The sequence below is a fragment of the Metopolophium dirhodum genome, chromosome 1 (genome assembly GCF_019925205.1).
Source record: "Metopolophium dirhodum isolate CAU chromosome 1, ASM1992520v1, whole genome shotgun sequence".
NCBI lineage: Eukaryota > Metazoa > Arthropoda > Insecta > Hemiptera > Aphididae > Metopolophium > Metopolophium dirhodum.
In genome coordinates, this window is record NC_083560.1 from 30,692,111 (window position 1) to 30,697,905 (window position 5,795).

Consider the following 5,795-nt stretch of genomic DNA (forward strand, 5'->3'; position numbering starts at 1 on the left):
TTGGACGTGTTACACTAGCGCGGTTTGCGCGCGTTCACTACGTGTTCAGACTTGCCTGGTTGATGATTCGGTCTTGTGCAGCTGTCTTGCACAACTGTCTTGTAGTTATTTCAAATTTGAATATTATTTGTATATTTTTTATTGATTTTTTTTAGTGAATAGGTATATTGACATAATTATTATATATAAATAATTTATATTAATCCGTGGAACTAAATAGCAAATATAAGCAAGTACCTAGTTGAAAGTAAGTAGTAACGACTAACAAATATATATATTTATTTATTTATCCATATTAAAAAATATGAACTTCTATTTGCATATATTAAATTAAATTAAAATTATTTTTAATTTGTTTATTCAGTATGGATTACGATTATTATATGCATGCATTGAAAGTGATCGCAGTGGCAGAATCATTTGGCTATCTGAACCCACCAAGATCAGAAAGATCATTTTGGATTCATACATTTAATGCAGTACGGGAAACTAATAATCGTTTTTTTTCTTTTTATGGAGAAATTCGAAAGTATCCGAGCAAATTTTTTGAATATTATCGAATGTCAATTTCTTCATTTGACGAACTATTAGAAAAACTACGTCCCCACATAAGCAAGAAAATCACCAAGTTCCGACGTCCGGTGTGTCCAGAAGAAAGATTGACTATTACAATCAGGTAATTAAATAATAATTAACTACCTAGTAAATATTATATTTGTATAGAATAAGTATAGTTAAATAAATTAAACCTCTTTAATACATAGGACAGTATTCAATATTTCAGTAGGTACCTATATGATTATCAATAAAACATAAAATAAAACGTAATTAACTTCAAAAACTTTTTATATAAATTAAAAAAAAAACAATAAAAATAACTTCTGTAACTTTAAATACCTACTTGAAGCAATACAATATACAACATATTGTTTTGTTCGTAAACAAAAAAAATATAATATAAAACGTAAATATTAAACGTAATATGTATTAACTTAACTTCAAAAACTTTTAAAAAAATAATAAAAATAACTTCTGTAACTTACTAGAATATACTAATACTTGTATAATACAATATAAAACAAAATATAATATTATTGTTCCATTCAAAATAAAAAAAAAAAAATAATACTAGGTGTATTGTTCTATAATATTAAACACTATGGTTCATCCTAGGTACATCTTCCTGGCTGTAGTCTGGAGGTGAGGTTGGTAAACTATAGTTTTGTGGAACCGAGTACCTTGAAGAGGGGTGCACAGGTAGATACTGTTGTGAATAGCTGGGATAGGTGAGAGAAGTTTGATGACCAAAATTGTTTGGATAATTATTGAATTGGTGAATGTTTGCGTTAAAATTCTGTGAGTGGTCAATAGGAGGGTTTAAAATATTTTTTACTGATTGCATGAATGCTATTTTAAAATCGAGTTTTTGGTTATCATTCATTTTTTTGAATTCTGGAAGGAATGATAACAAGAAAGCTTTATCAGGATCCATGTCTTCCGAGCGTGATTGTGTGGGTGGGTGTTGCATAAGGTGCAGTAAATTTTGCTGGAATGGGGTAATCTTTTGTTTTTTATTCTGAGGCCCTGGTGTATTCATGCTGTTGTTTGATGGTGGAGGTGAAACGTCGGAAATGTCACCAGCGTCAACAGAAATTTCTATTTCTGGATCATGGATGATGGATGATGATGACATATTACCTGTTGTCCTGCAATTTTAATAATAATGTGAATGTTAAGAGAAGAATTTTGTTCCCAAAATGTATTTTACTTACTTTCTTTTTTTTAAAACTGGGTGTAAAAATGATAGTACATCAGGATAAGCATATTTTTTGGTAGGATTTGCTCCACTACCACTCGGTGTACTATTTTTTTGTTTAATGTCTCGAGCAAAATTGTCTCTGATATTTTTCCATTTTTTTTTTAATTTCATCGACTAAAAAGTATTTTTGTATATAGATAAATAAGGTTAACTTATAAGAGTTGAAAAATTCTAAAATAAGTAAATACAATTCTGCAGTCTTGCAAAGTATTCAAATAAAAGTATTCAAATACTTTTGTCTTTCCTTTGCGTCGAACTAAATTTTTTGATGTGAGGCAATGAACAATTACTGATACCCAACTATCTCCATAGGATATTAAGTCGTGGGGCAACCCCCACCCCACCAATTTTTAATCTAAAAAATATTTACACAAGTTATAATATTTACTGCATTAATAAAATATAAGTAAGAGTCACCACGAATAATGTTTTTGAATTATAACGAAATAATGAATATCGTTAATCTTCGTTTAAACATCTAATTTCTTCCAAGTTTTAACTTAAAATTAAGACTATACAAGAAAACTGTGATCGTATATTTTTTTAGATTTTTTGGTTACAGTATTACCCACTTAAGAGAAACATCTTTTTAAATTTCCAATCCTTAGCTCTACAATTTGAAAATTGTATACATTTTTAACCAAAAAAAGATTTGCAAATGTTCGCGATATATTGACTATAATAATTATTTTGTAAAAATCTGTATTTAAAAAAAATAATCGTAGGTACATAATGTATTTTTTTTTTCAAAATTTCAAATGTCTATAAATAGGTCAAAAATAGTCGAAATATTTTGAACATTTTATCATGTAGGTACCTACAGACAATTATAATATTTTATTATAATTATTTGGTGGAAATTTGAAGTATCTATTTATAGTTAATTTTTGAAGTACAACAAAATATCAAAAACCGTTAGAGGAGAAACTATTAATTAGGGGTTGAATATCCATCGTAAGAAATTAAATTTAAAATGATTATACAAAATGAATGTGACTTTCTGGTTAACTTTTCTTTGGTAGGCAGACGAAAATATTTAAATTTTCTCAATTTTAATGCATTTTGTTAAAGTTATAACTTTAGACGCGTATTAAAAAAATATATAATCCAAACATCATGAAAAACACCCCTAATGAAATATTTTTTAGAAAATATTATTAGGTACTACCTACTCTAAAAACTCTAAACATAATATTTGATTTTGAGAAAAAAACATAAAATTATATGATATTACCTATATAATATAATATAATTTAGTATATTATTTATATTATATTGTATAATATGGAAAGTCATAAATTATTTCAGATATCTGTCAGTTGGAACAAATTTTGTGGCGTTACAATATGAATTTTTGTTGGGACGAAGCACAATAGGAAATATTGTTCGATAAACCTGCCAGGTCTTATGGAACACTCTACAGCCTGAAGAAATGCCAGAACCTAATCCAGACCAATGGACAGAAATAGCCAATAAATTTTATTTAAAAACCAACTTTCCAAATTGTGTAGGGGCAGTCGATGGCAAACATATTCGTTGTATTAAACCCATTAATTCCGGATCAATGTTCTACAATTATAAAAAGTATTTTTCCATTGTATTAATGGCTGTAGTGGACGCAGAGTATAGTTTTATTTCAATCGATGTCGGTGCATACGGTAAGGAGGGTGATTCTACAATTTTCAAAAATTGTCCATTCGGAAAAAAACTATATTCTGAACTATTGAATCTACCAGCACCTGTTTTTCTCCCAAATACAGACAATTTTCCTCAGCCTTTCGTGGTAATTAGTGATGAAGCTTTCGGACTACACAAAAATCTTTTAAGACCATACCCTGGAAGAGGTCTCACACAAAAAAGAAAAAATTTTAACTATCGTCTATCAAGAGCTCGAAGGTACGTAGAATGCGCTTTTGGAATACTCGCAAATAAATGGCGTGTTCTACATAGTGCTATTCTAGTTGAACCCGATTTTGCAGACGACGTTATAAAAGCATGCTGTATTTTACATAATTATGTTAGACGAAGGGATGGTTATAATTTCGAAGACACCCTCTCAAACTCTTTGGAAGACATTCAAAATGAAAATAATTCTGGAGCTCGTCAACAAGGATTAGATGTTCGAGAATATTTTGCTGAATATTTTATGGATGCAGGAGCAGTTCCGTTTCAATATCAATTTGTTTGATTTTTTTTTACTTCTAAGTTTTTTTTTTAATATAAGATCAAAATTATAATTTTATATAATATAATTATATATTAAATATAATATAAAATAAATTCAGGCGATCATATTTTACAAAAATAAGTAATTTTTAAACTATTGTTAATACACGTTCGACGCCGGTATCAACACGTTGTCGACATGCAGCAACCTGCTCGTACTTCACTATTTATAAATTTACATTTACATTTCATAGATCGTACAAATTTAAAATATTTGTGTCAGCCATTCAAAAATTACGTACCTATACTTATGTTTTGTTTTATTTAATTATTTTAAAAGTAAGTATTATTATTATTTTCTTTATATAATATATTATTTTATTATAAATTGCATAGAAACATAAAAATTAATTATGCTTACCGTAAGATTCTTGCTCCTTGTCAGAAAATGTATTCCAATTTTTTAATACAGCACTGGCCACATTTCTCCAGGCCTTTGTTTTGGTGTGTTTGTCCATATATTCACTACTATTAATATTCCACAGGCATTCTTCTTTGTCCACTTCGTGGATTAAAATATCAATATCAATCATATATTGATATATTTTTTGTTAAATAAATTAACTCGACAAAAAATCAATTAGTCAATTTAAAAACTAAAAAACTGGTAAGAACAGGTAAAAAAACTGGTTTTAAAACGCGTCGTAACCGCTTTGGTATGTCGCATGCCATATAAAACAATGTGTTACGGTTCCAAGCGTCAACGCGTTCAAAACGCAAAACCGCGACAGGCAGCGGTGTCACGCGGCAACGCGCGTCAAAACCGCGCTAGTCTGTCGCACTTCATTTACATGTATGCATTTCCATCCCGCGTTTTCGACGCGCGGTGCTCGCGCGTTTTCACCGCGCGTCAAAACCGCTGTAGTGTGTCGCGACCCTTAGGTTTGAGCGATGATGATGGTGGAATTTTGTTTGAAGACATTCTGTATACTGAAATAATAAAAAGAACCCTTTAGTAAATACACTGATGCGTACGGAACTCAATCAATCTGAAAACCATGTCATACAAACAAGTATATTCCATGAATTGAAATCGTAAACATAATACAAATAAAGCATCGTCAAATTAGTTATGATATATTGATATTTGAACATTCATTGAAGTTAATGCATTCCGTTTGCGTAAAACACCTCAGCGGGTAGGTAGCAGGTACGTATTATAAATACACGAGCAGTCGTTCAAAGTGTATGGACTAACTGGTTTGCCTAAATTGATTTCGTGTTTTGAGGAAACGTTTATAATCTTTTACAATTGAATATGATTTGAAAAAATATTAAAAACAATTATGGTTGTACTCCTTACACCTAAATCAATATTTTTAAACGATTCCGAGATACCTATTACAAGTTTTTAATCAATCACGATTATTTAAAATCAGAAATTCACAGTTGGCTAATTTGAATATACACCAAAATAATAATCTTGTTTTAGTTTTCCCTACAAGGTAGAATGACCTAAATTTTTGATATTGTAAAAATATAATACTACTGCTGGGTGTAGGTACTCACATCTAAAACGCAAACTGCCAGTGAACACAATCCTTCCAGCGTCTTTTCACCCTGGCACGAAACGGACACTGCGATACTATGCATGAATCTTGAAATAAGAAATATACTTAACAATAATATAGCAAAATTAAAATATGTACCTATCTAATATTGAAACTACAACGTAAACGCCAATCGACAAGACCGTACGATTGAATTTGTTCCCTGAAAGAGTCAGTTTGCTCTGCAAAACTAACAGTGC

The 5,795-nt window shown here is 29.9% G+C and overlaps 1 pseudogene; it reads left to right on the forward strand.

The window, feature by feature from the left end:
- The first annotated feature begins 365 nt into the window (after positions 1-365).
- LOC132936126 (uncharacterized) lies at positions 366-4,007 on the forward strand (annotated as a pseudogene).
- The last annotated feature ends 1,788 nt before the right edge of the window (positions 4,008-5,795 follow it).